Genomic DNA, 12,001 nt, shown 5'->3' on the forward strand with positions numbered 1-12,001 from the left:
TCAGAATGAGTCTCTTGTAGACAGCATATGGATGGGTCCTGTCTTTTTATCCAATCTGCAACCCTGTGCCGTTTTATGGGAGCGTTTAGGCCATTCACGTTGAGAGTGATTATTGAAAGATATGAATTAATTGTCATCATGTTGCCTGTGAAGACCTTGTTTTTATAGATTGTCCCTGTAAATTTCTTTTCTGTATCACTCTTGGGGTCTTTCTCCTTTTATAGACCCCCCCCTTAATATTTCTTGCAGGGCCGGGTTAGTGGTCACATATTCTTTCAGTTTCTGCCAGTCGTGGAAGCTCTGCATCTCTCCATCCATTCTAAATGACAACCTTGCTGGCTAAATTATTCTTGGCTGCATGATCTTCTCATTTAGTACCCTGAATATGTCTTGCCAGGCCTTTCTGGCTTGCCAGGTCTCTGTGGATAGGTCTGATGTTATTCTGATGTTCCTCCCTCTGTACGTAAGGAATCTCTTCCCCCTAACTGCCCTTAAGATGGTTTCCTTGGTTCTAAGATTTGCAAGTTTTACTATTACATGCCGGGGTGTTGGCCTGTTTTCCTTGATCTTGGGAGGGTTCCTCTCTGCCTCTAGGATGCAAATGTTTGTTTCATTCCCCAGATTAGGGAAGTTCTCAGCTACGATTTGTTCAAATACATCTTCTAGTCCTCTCTCTCTCTCTCTCCACTCCCTCTGGGATTCCAATTATTCTGACATTGGAACGCTTCATGGTGTCACTTATTTCTCTGATTCTATTTTCATGGATTCTGAGTTGTTTTTCCCTGGCCTCCTCTTTTCCCTTTTTATCTATTATATTGTCTTCCAGGTCGCTTATTCATTCTTCTGCCTCACTTACCCTAGCTGTTAGATTATCTAGATTGGATTGGATCTCATTGATAGCATTTTAAGTTCTGCCAATTCAGCTTTCATTTCTGTCCTTAGAGACTCTATGTTGCCATTAATAGATTTCTCCATTCTAGCCATTGTCTTCACAATTGCTAGCCTGAATTCCATCTCCGACATCTTGGTTATATCTGCATCCATTTGTAAATCTGCGGCATAAGTCATAATCTCTGAGTCTTTTCTATTTTGGGGGCTCCTCCTCCTAGTCATTCTGTTGTTGGGTGTTTGAGGAAATGTTTAGAGTCCAAATTATTGACCAGAACCCAAGCCAGATGCACCTGTTTTCTTGGGACTTTAGGGTTGCTGGGCTCTTGTTTTCCCAGCCTGTCTTCTGGGGGAGGGGCCTGCTGCGCTGTTACTCAGGCAACCCTGTTTGGGCGGAGTTGCCCTGCTCCCATGTGGTGGGGATGGGCTCAGCGGGAATCAGTTTTTGGGGCTTTTGTTTTCTGGCGGCTTTCCCTGGTGGCTTTCCGCATCTCTTCCGCGAGTCAGAGCAGAAGAGACCGTTTCCAACCCTCTGCCTCAGAGCAGAGAGACTGCAGTCTGTTCTTCAGTGAGCTCTTCAGGCCACACTGTCTCCGTTTCTGTCCGTGCTGCTATAAACTGCAGCATTCTGGGTTGTGCGTCCTGCCGCAGTGCCCCCAGTCCTGCCTCCAGGTCAGGGCACGTCTCTGCCCTTCGTGCTTCTAAAACCGCCAGCCGCTCCCAGTTCGCCGCGACCCCACCGCTCGGGGTTTCTGCCTGGGGGCTGCCCTAAAGTCCTTTCCCCGCCGCTACTGGTCTGCGAGTCTGTGCCCCGTCCCAGCGCGGGATGCTGTCGCTCACTGGCAGTGTAGGGTCCCCATGGCCAGACACCCTCCCGCTGCTGTTTATCCTCCAATATCTGCTCACAGAATCGGGGCTCCCTGCTTCCTACCTCAAAACCAACCACCTGCGATATGAGCGAGGGGACCAGTTGACATATGGTCCCCTACTTCTCCACCATCATTCTTTCTCTCCTCCATGAAAGCAGTTTTAAAAAGCAAGCCAGATCTAAGCTTTAATCAGATGAAATGTCAAACAAGTATATGTTGGATGGAGAGATGAACCATGAGAGACTGTAGACTCTGAGAAACAATCAGGGTTTTAGAGGGGAGGGGGAAGGGGGCATTGGTTAGCCTGGTGATGGGTATTAAGGAGAGCACATACTGCATGGAGCACTGGGTGCTATATGAAAACAATGGATCGTGGATCACCACATCGAAAACTAATGATATATTGTAGAGTGACTAACATAACATAATAAAATTAAAAAAAAAAAGTGTCCAACTCTTGGTTTCAGCTCCGGTCATAATCTCAGGGTCCTGGGGTTGAGCCCTACATCGAGCTCCATGTTCAGCAGGGAGTCTGCTTGAGATTCCTTTCCCTCTCCCTCTGCCCCTCCCCTCGCTCATGCTTGCTCTCTCTCTCTAAATTAAATAAATCTTGGGCGCCTGGGTGGCTCAGTTGGTTAAGCGACTGCCTTCGGCTCAGGTCATGATCCTGGAGTCCCTGGATCGAGTCCCGCATCGGGCTTCCTGCTCGGCAGGGAGTCTGCTTCGTCCTCTGACCCTATCCCCTCTCAGGTGTTCTCTCTGTCTCATTCTCTCTCTCTCAAATAAATAAATAACATCTTTAAAAAATAAAATAAAATAAGTAAATCTTTAAAAGGAAAAAAAAAACTGCTTTCATGTATTTAAAAATAGTAAACATTGGTGATGTTGCATTACTGGAACTTTTTTTCCTTCCACTCTTCATCTCTGACCACTGTCACTAATTACAAAATATGAAATGAACAAAAAACAAGACTAGGAGAATGAATTCTATGACATACCTGACATACTGTGCACAGGATGTCACATTTTAGAAACCCATTTATATTTTTAAGATCCACGATCACATTAGAATATTATGGCATACAGCTCTAGTAATCAGCTTCTGTTGATTTTGAAAACAGTAATCATACAGAGACAATTTTCTTTCTTTTTAAAAAAATTTTATTTATTTGACAGAGAGCACAAGCAGGGTAAGTGAGAGCGGGAGGAGGAGAAGCAGGCTCCCCACTGAGCAGGGAGCCTGATGCAGGGCTTGACCCCAGGACCCCGGGATCACAACCGGAGTGGAAGGCAGACACATAACCGGAGACAATTTTCTCTACTTAATTTTTTTCCTGATCTTTTCCAGGTAAATATCTATATAATCTGTGGCCATAATGTATAGTGTAGCTTTCAAAGAATTCCATGTGTTGGTGCATTCATTTCAGAATCATATATTCCACAGCTTTGGACCTATGCTCAATAATATTTGTCACATAAAATTCCATCTTAAGAAATTTCTTTCTTGGGGCGCCTGGGCGGCTCATTTGTTAAGTGTCTGCCTTAGGCTCAGGTCATGATCCCAGGGTCCTGGGATAGAGCCCCACGTCGGGCTCTCTGCTCAGCAGGAAGCCTGCTTCTCCCTCTCCCACTGCCCCTGCTTGTGTTCCCTCTCTTGCTGTCTCTCTCTGTTTGTCTGAAATAAATAAAATCTTTAAAAATAAAATAAGAAATTTCTTTCTCTTGGCTTAGTACTGTTAATTGTCCTTTGACTCTTGGGGTAGAGGGAGGCATTTAATAATAATATAAATAATCACCTTGCTACATACTTCTAGAAATGCCTTAATATTCATAATTTGAGGCACTATAAAATGCTGTTTACCTGTTTCAGGAGGGATAGGGATTTATTTTGGGGAGAAAAGAGAATCATCTTCAGGTAATATATGGTAAAACACTAGTGGGAGCAGAGCCCAAGATACACATAGGCATTCATAGACCACCTTTCAGTTACACTGAATAGGCCTTGGTCTCTAAGTTCGAGCAAATGTAAATTTAAGTGAAGAAGGAACCTGCACAGGTGATCTGTTAGTTGGAGAAGACATGGGCAAATATCTTTTTTTAAATTTTATTTTTAATTTTTTAATTTTTATTTTTTAATTAACATATAATGTATTATTTGTTTCAGGGGTACAAGTGTGTGATTCATCAGTCTTACACATTCACATGACTCCAGGATCATGACCTGAGCCGAAGGCAGTCGCTTAACCAACTGAGCCACCCAGGCGCCCAAGATTTATTTATTTTAGAGAGAGAGAGCAAGCTCACCATAGCACATACCCTCCCCAGTGTCTATCACCCATTTGGGCAAATATCTTGATCTCTGAGGTAGAAAACGGTAGATTCTGGTAGAATAGAACCTGGTAATAGATTCTGGTAGAATGGTAGAATAGAACCAGTATAGAGTCTCTAAGGAAACTCTTGGTAACTTAATAAAGAAAACATTGGCTAGCTATTTAGAGGTACTTTCTATTAGGTTGAATCACATGAAATTGGTGATATTGGAAGATTTTTGTCTTAATAAGGTTCAGCCTACTGACTACTATGTTTTGATATTAACAAAGCATTTTTTTTTTAAAGATTTTATTTATTTATTTGAGAGAGAGAATGAGATAGAGAGAGTATGAGAGTGGGGAGGGTCAGAGGGAGAAGCAGACTCCCCGCTGAGCAGGGAGCCCGATGCGGGACTCGATCCCGGGACTCCAGGATCATGACCTGAGCAGAAGGCAGTCGCTTAACCAACTGAGCCACCCAGGCGCCCATAACAAAGCATTTTTTAAAAAGCTTTCCAAGAGTGAGATGATGAAATCTAACCTGAGTTAGCTGCTTCAGCCCTAGTGTATAGATAATGGCTCAGTGTCGCCTTGACTGGTGTGTCTTGCTGAGTTCTAAAATAAAGGGCTCTAACTTTGGCTCCAGCCTGTCCAGTGTTTTCATCAGTGTCTTAGGTAAAGCAGACTTATTAAACAATGCAGACTTATTAAATTTAGAGGGAACATGAATTAAGAAGTATAACTAATGCTGAGTTTAGACTGCAAATGATCTCAACTAACTGAATCTCAAGGCTGATTCAAAAATTAAGTAAATAGCAATGGATGGAGTTTCCTAAATTGAGATTTATTTAGTTCACTGGCTCTTATTGAGTACCTACCATGTACTAGACACTAATCCAGGTCTTGGCTTTACAGTGATGAACAACCCTTCCTGGGTCCTGCTTTGATGCTTGGGCTAAAAAAATAGACAAAGACCAAATTTCCCCTCACCAAAATAGGAAAGGAGAAGAAAGATCCACAGTGCAGCAGGTTCTTGGGAAAAATCTGGAGGCTTTTGATCATTAGGAGCTTCAATGCCTCAGACTTTCTGGATGTGTTAGGAATTGTACTGAAATTGTTAAGCATGTGGTATGTTTGCTAAAAGAAAAAGAGCCAATGAAATCTTAGGATTTGTTTTCATAAAGGCAATGTTCAGCCCTTTGGAAGTGATTTGACCACAGTTTTCTGGGCCTTTCAGACCACCCAAGGGTCATTCAGGGGTGGGGTGGGGTGGGGTGGGTGGGAGGGATAACATTATAAAAGGGATGTTGACAAACTAGAGTGTGCCTAGACAAGGGGAATCAGGATATCGGTGGATCTGGAAGTCATGTATTTTAAGAAATACCTGAAGGAACTGTAGAAAAACACTAACGGGAGACATGCTAATTGCCTTTAAATATTTGAAGAGCTGACAAGTAGACAGGGAAGGAGCTTATTCTTTGTTGCTGCACTTAGCAGAAATAGCATAAAGCAATGGAAATTTCAGGAAGAGAAATTTTTATTTGGTATCATAATGACACTTCTCAGATATAGAAGCTGTCCATTACTGGGACACATGGTGCTTGAGGTAGTGAGCTTCCTGTCTTTGGAAGTATTTAACCAGAGGCTGGTTGATTCTTGACCAGGGGCAGTAAGACAGCATTCCTGCATTGGATAAGAGGTAGGAGGAGGTGCCTTGGTAGTATATTTTCAGCTCCATATCTGTGATTCTTGTGGTGTAATTTGCATGTATTTATGTGGAGATGCAGGTACTGTGTAGGTTTTCTTTTATACCCAAAGGAAAAAAGACCAGTCTAAGTTGGATTTAGAGGTAGGTACCTCCAAATTTTTGGGACCAGTCTAAGAGTTGGAGAGTCTTTACACATTAGGTAGCGAAATGTTAGGAAAGGGTGAGGAGTGGGCCATGAGACTATTCCAACTGGTTTTATGTCCATGACCATAACTGGGAGCAGGCAAGGCTCCAGTACAAGAAGGTGAGATATTACTCCAGTTACCAATCCTAGACTCTGGGGTGGGAGTGGCGTGCTGGTTAGGACTGTTGGTTGCATAGACAGAAACCCCAACTCAAATTGCCTTAAACTAAAAAGAGATTTACTGACTCATATAACTAAAAAGTCCAGGGGTTGATCCAACTTTAGGCATGACTGACTCCAGATGCTCCAACCATCTGTCTCCCTTCTTCCCTCCCTTTTGTTTTCCTCTGTGGGCTTACATCTGCCATCTAGAAGGGTACCTGACAGGATAGATATCTAACAAAGATTTGCTGAATGCATACATGAATGAGCCTGCCTGCTTGGCAACCCCAGTTAAAGGCCCCATAGCCAAAGTCCCAGATGGACTTTTGTTTGGCCAGACTTGGACATATGCTTGACTTTAAACCAATCGCTAGCGATGGGGAGGATGGAACACACTGATTGATTAGGCCATTAGGCTGGACTGACTAGACCTGGGAGTTACCGATATCTGGTTGCATTTTATTCTCCATCTTTTCTGTAGGCTCTTTAAGGGGAGAGGGGAGGCCCTCTTACTTTTTTTTTTTTTTTTGGTCCCCATGGAGACTAGTACTAAGTGCATCGTTTTTAGTCAGCAAGTGTTTATTCTTTTCCTCTAATCCATAATGACTCTTAATAAGCAAAGGTACTGAAATAACTGAATTGTGGCATCTTTTTTTGAAAACTGTGCAACAAAAGATTTGAATGAGTTCAGAATTTGATATATTGCTTCCAAATAATTTTCATGTGGTAAATTAAAAGTAAATTCATTTTGCATGAATATAAGTGGTAAATAGGAATTCTGAATTCATTCTACTCACCACAGAAAGTTATCCTTTCAGCTTTTTCCATGTAATTAAAAGACTAAAATTGAATGAATATTTCCTGCAAGAGGAATAATTTTCATGGAAAAGCTTTATCTTTCCATTGAGGGTATCTGACTTCTATCCCTGGAACAAAATTAAGGAATGATTAATTTTTTTTATATGCTTTCAGACAATTTTTAGCTCCTTTATAGGAGTAGGGCTGGGTTGTGTGGATACTAGAAAATGGTACAGAAAATGAACTCGAGCAAGTAAAGAGAACTTTACAAGTAGGATTATTTTTAAATGTTTTGTGGAGGCAGCCACCCTGGCCTCAGGCCACCCCGCCCCCTACTGCTGCTGGGAAGTGGAGTCAGTGGGCTCTTCTTTTTAAACCTATGGGGAGCAGAATGAACACTGGAATGTTTCAGTGATTTGGACTGCAAGGATATGATGGGAAATATCCTAATACAGTGTTTAGGGGACTATGTTTTTCTAACAGCAAAAGGAAATGATTTTTTTCCCTCACAGAATCCTTCCATTTTATATTTGAAATGGCCTTGCAATGATGCAACAGAACTACAATCTGTGTGGGTTCTTTTTTCTTCCAGTCTAATTTAACAGAAAACTGAAATATACTTATGTTTGGTGGAAATTAAGTGTATTTGCAGTATATTTATTCTACCTGGTCACTCTTTAGTTTAGTTTTTTTTTTTTTTAAGATCTTATTTATCTGAGAGAGAGAGAGACAGAGATAGCGACAGAAGGCATCAGCGGGGAGGAGAGGGAGAAGCAGGCTCCCCATTGAGCAGGGAGCCCGACATGGCACTCCATCCCAGGACCCTGGGATCATGACCTGAGCCGAAGGCAGACGCTTAACTGAGTGAGCCACCCAAGTGCCCCCACTCTTTAGTTTTTTAATCATGTTCTTCCCATGTCATTATTACAGTATTCTCTGATACTGTAAGATATATGATGATTAAGAAAAAAACCAAACCATGAGACTAACACCTCTAATGGAAACAGGCCTGTCATTATCTTATAGGTAGAGCTGGTATTAGAGTAAGAATCAACAGAGACTACATTGATAAATATAACTCTAGCATTCAAAATGAACAGATATTAAACATCATTTTACTTGTGTATATATTTATCTTTTATTAAATCTTGTCTTTCTCCATCAGCTTCTCATAATTGAGATAAGGTAACTGTTAGAGGGAATGAAAATGAGGATAACATTGTACTGCAGTATAACCAGAACATGTTGAAGAGTTTTATGAGTGTTGTTTTATTTGTATTCTGTATTTATATGACGGCTACAGATGTTACCATTATTCTCACCTATTAAGGCAGATGATATTTGTGGTGGAAAACATGTATATAATTAACTACTTATAAATACTGTATTTTATAGCTAGATGGAAAAGTCTACTTAATAGGTCTAAGTATCTTATAATTTTCTATTCAAAAGTCTAATTATCTAAAGAACATCAGAACCACTACTTCCAAAAGAACTGAACAAGTTAAAGGCATGACTAATGACTTCCTATTGGTTTGACGAATAATCTTACACTAAGGAGCAGAGAAGTCTATCTAGGAGATTGAGCGGATTGCTTGTTCCAGCCTTCCACTTTTATGCTTGTAGTGTTTTGTAAGGGCTGTCAAATGACACTTTCCACTTGAGGAAATCATAGCTTAGTGCCTTCAGAATCTCTACAATAACCACTTGGGTATTAAAATGCTTTTCTAGCTGGGCTTTTAAGCTATAAGTGCAATAGGTGGAAAAGGGCACATGGAACATTTTATAAACTCGAACATTTGTTTTTTAAACTAGCCTCTCTCTGAGAATTTTTATTGTAATTCTGAACATTAGGTTCATCATGGCAAATTTTAGTAAATAGAAAACACTTCTTTGAACCATAGTTTAATTTTTGAATCATTCAGATATCCACCTTCCTCATATAGGCTAAAACCAACACATTACCATTTGAAACTTCAGTGATCTCCTACTAAATTGTGCTAAACAATGAAAATTTCGTCAGTATTCTTTAGCATTCCTCTTGCTTAGTATAGCATTCCTCTTGCTTAGTAACTTTTATTCATTTGTGTCTTTCTGATGTCAACCTGATGGATTTTGCATAATTTAGGTGCCTGTGCATCTTTTAGAAGGAAGGCTTGTTTTCCAGAATGTATTAATATTGATTGTCACTACATTGTGTCCAGGGAGATTAATGTGCACTTCTTAGAGTTTCACCCAGTTTAGTCCTGGTTGACAGAATTTGATTTATGTATAGACATTGTGGATGGTCCCTTGCAGATACTATATGAGGGCAGTAAGAAAGCCCTGCCCAGAAATCTCTTCCATTTCTAAGATACCTGAAATTCTACTTTATGATATTTGCTACTTTGGGTTAAGCATTATGTTCTTTGGCTAATCTTCTTTTAAAACTACAAAAACAGGTGCCTGGGTGGCTCAGATGGTTAAGCAGCTGCCTTTGGCTCAGGTCATGATCCTGGATTCCTGGGATGAGTGCCGCATTGGGCTCCCTGCTGAGCAGGGAGTCGGCTTTTCCCTCTGAACCTCCCCCTCCCATGCTCTCTCTCTCTCTCTCAAATAAATAAAATCTTAAAAAAAACAAACAAACTACAAACCTTGGGTGCCTGGGTGGCTTAGTCGGTTAAGCGGTTGCCTTTGGCTCAGGTCATGATCCCAGGGTCCTGGGATAGAGCCCCGCATCGGGCTCCCTGCTTGACGAGGAGCCTGCTTCTCCCTCTCCCTCTGTCTGCTGCTCCCCCCTCTTGTCCCCTTTCTCTGTCAAATAAATAAATCAAATCTTTAAAAAAAACAAACACTACAAAAAACTTAGTAGGAAGTAATTTCTCTCAGTTGTATTTGTTTTGTGTTATGGAAACACATATCATATTGTTATTTTAGGCCTCTAAACTGAAGGAAAAGTATATAGAAAGAGTTTTGCTGAAGGTATATTCAAGTTCCTTCAAAATTTTTGCTAATGGTCAACCTTGATGTGTGAAAGATCTTTTTCAGAAACTTGGCTTTCTTATTTATGTTTCTAATTACTTCTGTTTCTGATTAACCAATACAATATGTTACAAAACAGTAAGCACAAAACCAGAATGATCCCAATGTTGCAAAAAAAAGAAAAATAGTAGGTTACCGATACTGCATGTTGAAACAGATCCTTTTTTTTGCAAATAAAATAAAATACAACTTCTTAATTATCTGAGATAGATTGAGCTTTGGATGGACAGTGATAGAAATAATAATACATGGTGTACTCATTAAAGAGTAGCATTTTTAAAATAATTGAAAGCATGTACATATTGGAGACCTCTGTCTTTTGGAAATACATAATAGCCCACTCTATGACAGTAAATCAGTTTTCTGGTAGAGAACAGTTGTGAAAATAATATTAATTTGGGGCTTGACAGGGGTGGCTGTGAATTGAGGTCTGAAGCACTGAGGGGTAATGATGATGTTATCTCTGGCCTGGAGCGGTCCTGGCCTGAAGTGGAAGGAGGAGAGTGACACTATGGTGTGCTCTTGATGGGGTTGGGGGTGAACGCAGGGTTCATGAGAATGGTGATGTCTGGTGGCCAGTGAGTAGAAACAGAGTCATGTCTAATGCTGGCTTTTATTGTCTGGACTATCTTGCTGGATTCTTTAGAAAGCTGAGAGGATAATTTGCTTACTGATAAGCAGATGCTGCACAGTCTTCATTTGAAATAAGGACAGATCAGCTATGAAATTGAGCAACAATACAATTTTATATAAAAGCAACCATGGAATAGTAAATATTAAAAAATGTTTCTATTACTAAATAAATGTATGTCCTGTTGACTGTTTTTTTTCTCTCTGGTTTGGGATGGATCATTACTTCCTTTTCTCCAGACCCCTGTTATTGTTAATTGTGTGCCCAGTATAGACACCAGAGGGAAATGCACCAGAAGGTTTGCAGTGGTTATCTTTGGATAGAAGCATTGTGGGTGATTTTTATTGTCTTTGTTTTTGTTTTTCTCCATTTTCCAGATTTTCTGTCATGAACATTAATTACTTTTGTAGTACGTAAAAAAAAAGGTGTAATGATAGCAGGATATTTTGATCTCGACATGAACGTGTTGAATCTAGTTCTGCCAGCCAAGGAGGCTGCTTCCTTTGCACAAATTGGACTAGTGGGAAGACAGAGTTACAGTCTTCATAAATGTGTCAAATCCCTCTCCACTACTCTAATTGCTTCCCTAAAGGGTTGAAACTGTTAAATTATCAAAAGTTTAATATACTGCAGGAGGTAATTTACTTACCATGTAGGATTATATCAAACAAACATGTTTTACAATTTGTATTAGAAACCTACCCCGTTTGTAAAACTCAGTGAAACTTTGATTTAGAATTTTATGTACTTATTTATTTAGTAGTTTTATGGTTTTATTAACAGAAATACAACATGCACATAAAGCTGTCTATTCATTTTCTTTGCTGTGCAGCATGGCCTTGGAATTGGTGACTCTGATGGCCTGCTGGGCTGCTCTTTCCACATGGCTTTGCGGTTCTTGGAGGGGACACTGTGAGCAATCTCTGCACAGTAAGATCTGTTGCACATCAGGAGCACTTCAAGCTCCTTGATGTTGTGGACTAGGAATTTCTGGGCATATGTGCTTTTTTTTCTTGTTGCTCCTGTAACCAGTGTTGGACATCAAGATCTGGCCCTTGAATCTTTGGTGCAACCTATTGTCAATGCCTCTGGGTTTCAACCAATTAGGCTTATTTTTGGCATATTGGTCTGACTGGTGCTGGATGAACTTCTTGGTCTTCTTTTTAAAAATCTTGGGCTTCACCATAGGTCTGAGGGCGGCCATGATGCTGAGTAGGAGATGGCTGACACCTCTGCAGGCAGCACAAAGGAAGAATGGTTTAGAACTTCATTTATTTATTATTATTTTTCCTTTTTTTTTAATTAAATTCAATTAGCCAACATATAGTACATCATTAGTTTTTGGTGTAGTGTTCAGTGATTCATTAGTTGTGTATAACACCCAGTGCTCTTCACATCACGTGCCCTCCTTAATGCCCATCACCCAGTTAC

At 40.5% G+C, this 12,001-nt stretch overlaps 1 pseudogene; it reads right to left on the minus strand.

The window, feature by feature from the left end:
* Positions 1-11,378: 11,378 nt before the first annotated feature.
* LOC118000095 lies at positions 11,379-11,774 on the minus strand (annotated as a pseudogene).
* Positions 11,775-12,001: the final 227 nt, after the last annotated feature.

This window comes from Mirounga leonina, unplaced genomic scaffold (genome assembly GCF_011800145.1).
Source record: "Mirounga leonina isolate KUSES-001 unplaced genomic scaffold, KU_Mleo_1.0 Mir_115, whole genome shotgun sequence".
Lineage (NCBI taxonomy): Eukaryota > Metazoa > Chordata > Mammalia > Carnivora > Phocidae > Mirounga > Mirounga leonina.